Source organism: Nipponia nippon, unplaced genomic scaffold (assembly GCF_047370975.1).
Source record: "Nipponia nippon isolate SJK-2023a ecotype South Korea unplaced genomic scaffold, ASM4737097v1 scaffold_26, whole genome shotgun sequence".
Lineage (NCBI taxonomy): Eukaryota > Metazoa > Chordata > Aves > Pelecaniformes > Threskiornithidae > Nipponia > Nipponia nippon.
The window spans coordinates 5469349-5481457 of record NW_028262343.1 but is presented as its reverse complement, the minus strand read 5'-3'; the positions used below and the strand labels follow the sequence as shown (position 1 = coordinate 5481457).

Here is a 12109-nt window from a genome sequence, read left to right as displayed (position 1 = left end):
GACCACACGACCAGAAGTAGATATTATAGTTACCCCATGGCTCCCAGCGTTGGGGGGAACACCACGCCTCGTGTTAAGAGCCCTTTTAGATACAGGAGCGGATGTTACAGTAATCCCATCACATCTATGGCCAGATGATTGGCCACTCAAACCGAGAGGTTCGCTGCAAGGCGTGGGAGGCATGCAGACCTCGCATCAAAGCAGGAACCCAATGCAAATTATGTTGAAGGATCCGGAATCTGGACAAGCTAGGGTAGCATGGTGTAACCCTGTCATTGCTGAGTTACCCATTGTCATCTTGGGACGATGTTGCTTGCAGAAGATGAATATAGTGCTGCGTACAAATTTATCATAATGGCCACTGCCTGTGTCCGCCCATTAAAACTCACCTGGTTGACAGATAAGCCAGTGTGGGTAGAGCAGTGGCCATTGACAGAGGAAAAGAGGGCGGCTGTTCGACAATTGGTACAACGAGAACTTGACGCAGGACACATCGAACCCTCTACAAGTCCCTGGAACACCCCCATTTTCGTGATAAAGAAAAAATCGGGAGCGTGGCGACTGCTACATGATCTACGCGCAGTTAATGCATGTATACAAGACATGGGTCCGCTACAAGCGGGCCTCCCTTCTCCGGCCATGATTCCACCTGACTATCAAATAGTGGTTATAGATATTAGAGATTGCTTTTTAGTGTTCCCTTGCATGAAGAAGATAGAGTACGCTTTGCCTTTACTGTTCCTGAGCCTAACAATCAACACCCATGTGCCAGATATCAATGGAAGGTGTTACCCCAGGGCATGAAAAACTCACCAGTCTTGTGTCAAATTGCTGTAGCTGCTGCGATACGCCCTATTCGAGAAAATTTCCCTACGGTCATCATTTTCCATTACATGGATGACGTGTTACTGGCGTCCAACCAAGAGGAGTTACTGGAAAAGGCACGCGTGCAGCTGATAGTCAGTTTGGAGCGACATGGGTTACACATTGAGCCTCGGAAAACACAGGTAGGGCGTGCAGTAAAGTATTTAGGTACTCAACTGAGGCCACGAAGCGTGACAGCACAATCATTTGAAATTCGGACTACAGTGACAACACTCCATGAGGCACAAAAATTAATTGGACAACTATTGTGGCTTAGAAACTTTATTCCAATATCTGAGGCAGAAATGACTACCTTATATGAACTCCTGAAAGGAGGAGATTCCCCCCTAGCTCCAAGGACTCTTTCAAGAAACCATCAGGAGATTCTTAGGACAATTATGGAGCGAGCCCAGCATTGGGGTCTCGCTCGATTTACACCTGAACAACCGGTCACTGCCCTGATTTACATGACCGATACCGCTGGCCATGGTTTACTAATTCAAAATAATGGTGAAAAAGGCTGGCCTTTTGCTTGGTTGTATCAAGGCAAACCAAAGACGGCTTTAATTTCTTGGCCAACATTATTATCCCAGCTTATTCTCCGCTGTCGGAGGCAAACTCAACACTTAACAGGGAAGGACCCGGAGGTCATCGCATTGCCCTGTTCTTTGGCACAGTGGGAGTTGGTACTTCCACAAGTGGGGCTCCTGCAAGCGGCGATAGCTGAATTTACGGGTCGTATTGAAGGTCTAAGACCACACCCCTGTGGGGAGATAACCCAGGTACTCCATTTTTTGCCAGCTAGTGCCATAGTTGAACAACCCACCGGAGGCCGCACGGTTTTTACCGACGCGTCATCGATTACTGGGAAAGCTGTCGTTACATGGCAGGAGGATGGTCAGTGGACCCACATTAGTTATCAAGATCAAGGGCAATCCGTGCAGTATCTTGAGGCCAAGGCGGTATGGATGGCGCTCACTCAATGGCCCGAAGAGGCCTTGGATCTAATCACAGACTCTTGCTATGTATATAAGTTACTGAAGAAGTGCCGATGGGCACTTGGGGCAACGTCAGAGATTGCCGGAATGTTGCTCACCGCACTGCAAATGAGAACCGCTCCTGTCTGTCCTATCCATGTTAATAGTCATAGTTCCATACCGAGTTTTCTTTCTGCTGGGAATGAAATAGCGGACAGCTTAGCAAAGAGCGTACTGGCGGTTGAAGAAACTTCTAACCTAAGGCGAGCTTTCCGCCTGCATGAGCTCCTCCACTGTGGAGCTCGCGGTTTAGCTAGGCTCGCTGGCATTACGTTGCAAGATGCTCGCTCTGTGATTGCTGCTTGTCCTGTGTGTTCCAAAGGTCCCCTCTGGGAGGCAGGGGTAAACCCTCGAGGGTTGCAGCCCAACCAAATATGGCAGTCTGATGTTACGATTTATGAACCCTTTAATCCACGTAAGTATCTGCATGTCACAGTTGATACCTGCAGTGGAGTTATTTTAGCGACTATGCATGCTAAACAAAATGCTCTCTCAGTTATTTTACATTGGCAGGACTGTATGGCGCAACTTGGCATCCCACAAAAAATTAAAACAGATAATGGAGCGGCATATGTCAGCAAGAAGACAAAGGACTTTTGCGCGCGCTGGGATATTCAGTTGAGTCATGGCATTCCCTATAACAGTACGGGCCAAAGCATTGTAGAACGCGCGCACCGCACATTAAAAGAGTTACTCGACCGACTTAGGGAGGGGGAAAAGATAAGCCCAGGAACAGGGGTTCCCCCTCCCCTTGACCCTCCCTTATTTCGGGCACAGCGTCTGTTGACGACGGCACTAATTACCTTAAATCATACCATTCGAGGGAACACCTATAAAACCCAGACTGCAACCCAGGCACATTTCCGGCTCGATGAGAACGAAGGGCCTTACCCTTTGGTTCAAGTACGGGACCTGCAAACCCGTGAATGGGGGGGCCCTTATTCCCTCCGTTGCTTGGGACGTGGGTATGCGTGTGTGCAAACCGAGAAAGGGACGCTAGAATGGGTACCCAGTCGAAATATTCGACCGTATAGACATTAATCAATCTATTGAGTCTTATCTTGACAGGTTACCATTTCCCTATGCATCCTGATGGTGTGGGGGAGTAATGAGGGAGCCGCGACGAACTACTGGCTGGACTGGGCAAAATCTATGAACGTAACGGATGCGTGTCTGTATAAGTCTTACCATATATCGATTATTTTACACGCAGCTTCCCCAGCAAGATCCAGAACTACTGGAGCTAAGGGAGGGGGAAATGTAGTAAAGATAAGGGCTGGCGACCGGAAGATCACGTGCTGTACGGAAAGAGTTAAGGGTCGACCCTCCCTTGTCTCCGCCCCTTATAACATGACACACCTACTGCTGGGGGTATAAAGCCCGGGTCGGCTGGAGATCTAGGGGGATAACCTTGATGTGTAGTGTTTGCTACATCGACCGACTAAGGGAGGGGGAGAATATAGGCCCAGAAACAGGGGTTCCCCCTCCCCTTGGCCCTCCCTTATTTCGGGCACAGCGTCTGTTGATGACGGCACTAATTACCTTAAATCATACCATTCGAGGGAACACCTATAAAACCCAGACTGCAACCCAGGCACATTTCCGGCTCGATGAGAACGAAGGGCCTTACCCTTTGGTTCAAGTACGGGACCTGCAAACCCGTGAATGGAGGGGCCCTTATTCCCTCCGTTGTCTGGGACGTGGGTATGCGTGTGTGCAAACCGAGAAAGGGACGCTAGAATGGGTACCCAGTCGAAATATTTGACCGTATAAACATTAATCAATTTATTGAGTCTTATCTTGACAGGTTACCATTTCCCAATGCATCCTGATGGTGTGGGGGAGCAATGAGGGAGCTGCGACGAACTACTGGCTGGATTGGGCAAGGTTCATGAACGTAACGGATGCGTGTCTGTATATGCCGGCTATTGGACAAGCCTCTACCTGTCTATTGTTCACCCCCTACTTCACTAGAGATAAGGGGGACAGTTGCTGCCACATAGATAACTGGTCTCATAATCTTGTTATTTGTTCTTGTCCTTGCTATGCTATTACCCTGTCTATTACGCTTAATTAGGTATTCTATGAGTTGTATATTAAGAAGTCTCACCACATATCGATTATTTTACGCGCAGCTTCACCAGTGACATCCAGAGCTACTGGAGCTAAGGGAGGGGGAAATGTAGTAAGATAAGGGCTGGCGACCGGAAGATCACGCGCTGTACGGAAAGAGTTAAGGGTCGACCCTCCCTTGTCTCCGCCCCTTATAACATGACACGCCTACTGCTGGGGGTATAAAGGTAAACTACTGCGCAATAAACGGGGGAGTTGAACACTCACACTGCGTGTGCTGACTGTTCCTTCCCCAGCCCGGGTCGGCTGGAGATCCGCCGGTATAGCCTTGATATGTAACGAATGCTACATGTGGGGAGGTTTTTGGCCTATTAACTGTCTACCCAGCTTCTTAGGGACCTTGAGGGTCAAATGCTATTATAATAATTAATAGAAATTACAAAGGATGGGGCATATCCTATGTTTATTAGAACTGATATAACAGTTTTGAATTCAAGATATATACCCCCATCATAATATTATAGATATGTAGTTGTCTTTAAGCCCTCTTCAGTAATATTTTTTCTTACTTATAGTGAAAGTAAGGCATGATTTCCTTATGGGGTGTCATGGTTTAACCCCAGCCAGCAACTAAGCACCACACAGCTGCTCGCTCACTCCCCCCTCCCCGGTGGGATGGGGGAGAGAATCAGAAGAGTAAAAGCGAGAAAACTCATGGGTTGAGATAAGGACAGTTTAATAACTGAAATAAAATAAAGTAACATAGTAGTAGTAGTAGCAGTAATAATAATAATAATATACAAAGCAAGTGATAAACTATACAATTGCTCACCACCCGCTGACGATGCCCAGCACGTCCCAGAGCAGCAGTCCCCCCCTCCCAGCCAACTCCCCCCAGTTTATAATACTGAGCATGATGTTATACGGTATGGAATAGCCCTTTGGCCAGTTTGGGTCAGCTGTCCTGGCTCTGCTCCCTCCCAGCTTCTTGTGCACCTGGCAGAGGTTGCCCAACACGATGATGTCATCAATGTATTGCAGGTGTTCCGGAGCCCCACCCTGTTCCAATGCAGTCCGGATCAGTCCATGGCAAATGGTGGGGCTGTGTTTCCACCCCTGGGGCAGTCGATTCCAGGTGTACTGGACGCCCCTCCAAGTGAAAGCAAACTGTGGCCTGCACTCTGCTGCCAAAGGAATTGAGAAAAACGCATTAGCTATGTCAATGGTGGCATACCACTTGGCTGCTTTTGACTCCAATTCGTAGTGAAGTTCTAGCATGTCTGGCACAGCAGCGCTCAGCAGCGGCGTGACTTCATTGAGGCCCCAATAGTCTACTGTTAGTCTCCACTCTTCATTAGACTTTTGCACTTGCCATATGGGACTGTTAAAGGGTGAGCGAGTCTTGCTGATCACTCCTTGGCTCTCTGGTCGATGAATCAGCTTATGGATGGGAATCAGGGAGTCTCTGTTGGTGCGATATTGCCGCCGGTGCACTGTTGTGGTAGCGATTGGCACCTGTTGTTCTTTGACCCTCAGCAACCTCACAACAGAAGGGTCCTTCGAGAGACCGGGCAGGGTAGACAGCTGTTTAATTTCCTCCGTCTCCAAGGCAGCTATGCCAAAAGCCCACCGGTACCCTTTTGGGTCCTTGAAATACCCTCTCCTGAGGGTACCCTCTATGCCAAGGATGCACGGAGCCTCTGGGCCAGTCACAATGGGGTGCTTCTGCCACTCCTTCCCGGTTAGGCTCACTTCGGCCTCCAATACAGTCAGCTGTCGGGATCCCCCTGTCACTCCAGAAATACAGATGGGTTCTGCCCCTTTATAGCTTGATGACATTAGGGTACACTGTGCACCAGTGTCTACTAAAGCCTTCTACTCCTGTGGGTCTGATGTGCCAGGCCATCGAATCCACACAGTTCAGTACACCCGGTTGTCCCTTTCCTCTACCTGGCTGGAGGCAGGGCCCCTCTAGCCCTGGTCATAGCATTCGTTACTCCCTTCTTGTAAATGCGAATCAAAAATCCCTTTATTAGGATCGGAAACAAAATCAGCCCTTTTATCCTGTCTGGGGAACTGCTCGCTGGAAACTGGAGCAGCAACTCTCCTGGGAGAACCCCCTTTTGTAGCTGTTTTTCCTTGCAACTCACGTACCCATGCCTCTAGGGTCGAGGCAGATTTTCCATCCCACTTCCTCATGTCCTCTCCATGGTCACGCAGATAAAACCACAGGGTGCCCCGTGGTGTGTATCCACTATATCTTCTCTCTTGAGTAGAGGGACTCTTACTCCTAATGGCTGAGACACTGGTCCGTACAGGTGAGGAGTAGGATATATCCTCTTCGAGTTGCTGGACCTTCTGGGACAGTTTCTCCACAGCTGAGACGCAGGCCCGTAGGGAGGAAGAGAGACTTTCTTCCTATTGTCAGAGTTGGCCAGCCATTTCATCCACCGTTGGTCCCTCTTCATCTTTCCAGGTCATTATTGCCAATGAATTTGCGTGTGATGATGGTGCACTCTGTACAAACTTCCGCCACATGGGTCGTGTGCACTGGACTTCGTCTGGATCTTTGGATAACTGCTCATTGTCCAGGTCATTATAAATCACCTCCAGCATGGCTAATTCCCTCAGGTATTGGATACCTCTCTCCATGGTGGTCCACTTGCCTGGGTGACATATAACATCTTCCTTGAAGGGATACCTTTCCTTCATGCCTGACAGGAGTCGCCTCCAGAGGCTGAGGGCTTTTGCCCCTTTTCCAATCGCTTTGTCAATGCCCCCTTCCCTAGAAAGGGATCCCAGCTGCTTGGCTTCCCTACCCTCTAATTCCAGGCTACTGGCCCCTTTATCCCAGCATCGGAGCAGCCAGGTGATGATGTGTTCGCCTGGACGACGACCAAAACCTTTTCGCATATCTCACATATCTCGCAGCTCACTCAGGGACAGGGATCAGGTGGTTACCATCTCATTTATGGATTCTGCCTCTTCCTCCTCCTGCTCTCTTGATGGCCCTGGTTCATCATCAGCCCTTACTAAACGAGCTGATTTTCTTGTGTATTTTTTCTTCTGTATAGGGGCGACTGATACTGGCACGGGCTGGTTCTCTGGAATAGCTGCAGCACCTGTCGCGGGGGCTGGCGTAGCCACAGCGCCTGTCATTTTGTCATCAGATCCAGAGACTTTCTGTTCCCCTTGAGGGTACTGAATAGTATTGAATAGGGCTCCGTAGGCATGGGCCAGGCCCCAGCACATTGCAGTGATCTGTGTCTCTCTGGAGTTGCCAGGGTGACAGCATACTTTTTCCAAATATTCTGCTAAGTTTTCAGGGTTCCGCACTTGTTCAGGGGTGAAGTTCCAAAACACTGGAGGTGCCCACTGTCCTAGGCATTTGCCCATAGTCTCCCACACACCCTGCCACTCATAACTATCCAGCCTTGGGGCAGATCTCTGGATGATATTCTTAAACTGCTTATTAACCTTAGAAAAAACTGAAACAATATTCTGAAGACATACCAATAGATGTATCTTAACTGCCCAAGGATGTTCAAGATAATGAAAAGTTGTTGCAATGAAGGACGAAACATCATAGAAGAAGGCAGCGAAGGTGCCATTCTGTATTTCCTCCATAAAAAATCTCTCAGAGGAAGAGGTATAATTGCTAATTGTCTCCATGAGGTGGTACCCGAAGTACAGTAATGACTTTGTACAGAACCCAAATACCAGATAGCACTCAAGGTCAGTGTTTTAATAACAAATCTCCCAGGCAAAACATCACTAATCACTGCAGAGCACAGCAAACTGCAAAACCCAACACCAATCTTTAACATGCACAGCAAAAACAAGAGCACGGTGCAGATCAGGTAGACTAATACCAAGAACAGATGAATCAATATTATGACCAGCAACTGTTCACAGATACAAATTCCTTAATACACTCTGGTTAATCTGTTATTATCTCAAACCCTTCGTGCCCCACGTTGGGCGCCAAAAAGGACTGTCGTGGTTTAACCCCAGCCAGCAACTAAGCTTCACGTAGCTGCTCGCTCACTCCCCCCACTGGTGGGATGGGGGAGAGAATCAGAAGGGTAAAAGTGAGAAAACTCGTGGATTGAGATAAGAACAGTTTAATAATTGAAGTAAAATAAAAAAGAATAGTAGTAGTAGTAGTAGTAATAATGATAATAAAACAATAATAATACAATAATAATATACAAAGCAAGTGATGCACAATGCAATTGGTCACCACCCGCCAACAGATGCCCAGCCCATCCCCAAGCAGCAATCGCTGCCCCCCAGCCAACTCCTCCAGCTTATATACTGAGCATGACATCATATGGTATGGAATAGCCCTTGGGCCAGTCTGGGTCAGCTGTCCTGGCTGTGCCCTCTCCCAGCTTCTTGTGCACCTGGCAGAGCATGCGAAGCTGAAACGTCCTTGACTGGTGTAGGCACTACTTAGGAACAACTAAACCATCAGTGTGTTATCAACATTATTCTCATCCTAAATCCAAAACACAGCCCCATACCGGCTACTAGGAAGAAAATTAACTCTATCCCAGCCGAAACCAGGACATGGGGTAAGGTAATCAAGTTCAGTTAAGTTTATCTGAGTAAAAATTTAAACTTTCAAGTTGGAAATAAGTTTTGATAACATACTTTTATTTGAACTCACTGCTGCAATATGTATGTGCTACATAATATTGGTATTTTGAAGCACAGGAAATTTTTGTGATAGCATTTTGAGCTATCAGTTCAATGTACATTCTTCTTTCCCAGGTCAGGTAATGTTAATGATGTTCTTTGTTTTATTCCAATACCAATTTTCGTTTCATCTCAAATGTGATTCTTTAGAATTAGTTAAAGCTCAATCCAAGTGAAAGGTCTGTGTTTTCAAACAGAAACTTCAGTATTGTTTTATATATAACATGAATAAAATATCTAGGTGCAAAACACGGTTGCAAGATCCCACTCTTCAACTGCCAGGCCTGTGGTTGCATTCTCAGTTAGGCAGCAGTGCCCCTGTGTGCACACTCGGACACTGTAGAATAACATCATTTGTCATGTCGGTGTCTACGCCTTCACAGCCCTTTAGATTTCTTTATCCAAGAGCTGTGGGAAAGGCAGTCCCTGTTGCCACTTTATCTGGTTGTGTTGATCCTGACTGCCTCAGCTCACAAGACATATTTTTGGTTATTTTATAAAAGTACAAAACTTCCTGTTAGACCCAGCTGTGTGATGAAATGGAAAATGTTTTCTCTTTGGGCAACCCTGACAGACTCTACCATTATCTATGTTTATTTCAGTCTTTGTTAGGTATTTTATTTCCTTGTAGATGTACAACGTTTCTCTTGACTCTAGTAGGCTACACTTAGCGGACATCCCTGCAAACTATTTGCATGTTCAGGGTCATGCTGTAGTCACTTGTCCTGTTGTATTAAAATTGCTTCCTCTTCTCCCAAGAAAGAGCCCTTGCTCTTTCCTGAGATCCCTGTCTTGCCTAGCAGGCTGTCCCTCTGAATCCACACTAACCTGTTCCCTTTATCAGCCTTCCTTTGAAAATGGCATTTTGGTGGTCATCACCCCAGCTTAAAAATGTCAGTGAAATGCAAGACAGACACAGGTAGTGTTCTATGAGGACTGCATCATGTTTAGGCCCTGTTCTCTGATATTTTAATTTTTTTCTCTCTCTTTTTCCTTGATCTTTGGGCTTTCACAACAGTCAATATTTCTTATTTTCTTTCCAAAGCCATATTTTAACCCATGAAGAGTAGTATTTCACTTGCTAGATGAACTGAGAGGTTTTTTTGAACAGAACATACACTTTCAGCATGTCTCCCAAGTTGACTGTGGCATTTGCAGAGGGGGTCAGGAGCTAAGTCTGGTTCTACTCATATTTCAAACCACACCACCAACTGCAGAGCCACGTTAACGCATTTAGAAGGGGCTCACCTCCACCTTCTGTGTCTGAAATTTTAGGAACTCTGTTCACATCTCGCTCAGATGGGAACTTTGCAAGAGTTTTTGTGTAATTGCTTTGTAGGTGAGAACAAGCAACTTAACTACAGTAGGAGTTTATTTGTTGTGTTATATTGATGTATCTGCATCCCACTTTTTCAGTCATGAGATTTCTGTTAGTGAAAGGACTAGGTGAGGATTTATATATACACACCTTCTCTTATGTTCTCAAATGCTCTGTCTTGGAGTATACAAATAGTGCAAGTGCAGCTTCAAAGGATAATTTTGTAACTTATATAATAAAATGAGTAGTATATAAATTGTAGGATAAAGGATAATTTTTAATGCTGTTTAAAAGAAATAGTATATGCATATACCTGAAATGGATAATATATCTCAAAGGACAAGTTAGTTTAGCTAGCCTTCCTTTTTTTCAGAAGCTGTGCTCTTAGGTTGACTGTGGCTGAAATACATGAGCATTCTCTCCTATACTCTGCAATGAAAAGCAAGTACAATAAAATAGCAGTACTAGTATTCTTTAGTCCTTCAAGTGCTATGCACAGTACTAGCTGTAATTGTGTTCAGACCTTGTATAAGACTGAATTTTCTTTGCAAATCTCAAGCCTGTAATCCTTTTGTAAAATTTATTAAAACTTACTAAAACCCAGAAATAACATTAGCTCCTTGAGAGTGTATGTGCAGCTAGCTGTAATAATTCCATTTATTCTGAAAAAAATGGAGATAGTAAATGAGCGTTTGCAAATGATTTATAATTGAAATATAATTAATCATCCAAACCAGACTCTAACACTGCTGTGTTCGGTCATATTGCTTAATTGATGTTCTCTACAGCTGTAACTTTCTTTTAATTTCATTTACAATTCGTACCCTTGCTGTCATTTGCCCATTTCTCTTCTCTGCATGACTGCTTTTTTGTTTATATTATGCATTATGGTTTTATTGTATACTTTCTATCTGCTTGCTAAATTCCCTTTATACATGCTAAATCCCTATTTTAAGCTGTTTTTCATATATTTACAGAAAATATTCAGTATTTCATTCCTGGATTTATTCACATTTTGACAGTAATTGGTAGAAAACAGTTTCTTGAATCTGATAGACCAAAACAAACCAAAAGAACAGTTGGGAAAAAGCTTCTGCATGCCAGAGCACCGAGCATCCATCAGCTATCCAAGGAAGTGGCACTAGTACTAGTACTAGTATAATTTACACTTTTGTTGCAAAAAACAATTGTGATGTTGCATATTTCTATAAGTTTATTATAGATTCATTTACAAAACAGTGGTTCTTTGTAAAGGTGTAGTATCTGTTGGGCTTCCTGTTGCTATGATGAGGTAGAAGGCACAAGGCTTTCCAGTGAGAAGGAAATGGGGGCTGGTGTCGGTGCATCCTGCTGCCTGCCGAAGAGAATGCGGGGACTAGAATGACAACGGGCATTTACCAGAGGGTTTTTAAATCTTGATGTCTGCTGAAGGAACTTGCTTCTCAGACAAACTGCAATAAAAGGTATTTTTACTTGAGTTAACTGCCAGTGTCTGAGATACAGCAGGCTTTCAAAACATAAGGCTTGTGTGAACATGTATAAAAGCCATGGGCTCTGATCCTTAGTGCAGTTATATGTTCAGCATTTTCAGATTATTAAATTTGTCATTCTTAAAAAGAAAATACAGAACACAGGATGCCCTTTTTCATATACTTATAACACAGACATAGGTGCATACAAGTTGACTGCTCAGTATGTTCAATATTACCTCCCATTGCTTTTACTGTAAATAATACTGCTAAAAAGATAATGTGTAATTGTTAGAGGAGTATCCAGAATAAAAACTTTAGAAGGTGTAGTTTTGCACTGTAATGACCTAAACTAAGGATTTGCAGTTGAAGCCTCTGCCACTTGCTCTGCCTGCACATTGGTTTATCAGATAGCAAGTTACAAAGTGATCATTTCTTCCTGACAAATAAGCCATGTTCAGAGCCTGGCCAGTCTTGTATCATTCATATCAACAGAACAGACCATCTAGATTTGCTGGACTATACCAGCAAATATATTATATTTTCAGCATACCTCTTAATTTTTTTGTTATATCGTACAAGTATTTTTGTACTTTATAAAAGGTCAAATGAAATACTAGTTAATTTTTAAAATATAAAAAAAGGAA

The 12109-nt window shown here is 44.8% G+C and overlaps 1 pseudogene; it reads right to left on the bottom strand.

The window, feature by feature from the left end:
* Positions 1–6398: 6398 nt before the first annotated feature.
* Positions 6399–10338, bottom strand: LOC148055192 (uncharacterized; annotated as a pseudogene).
* Between the last annotated feature and the right edge of the window lie 1771 nt (positions 10339–12109).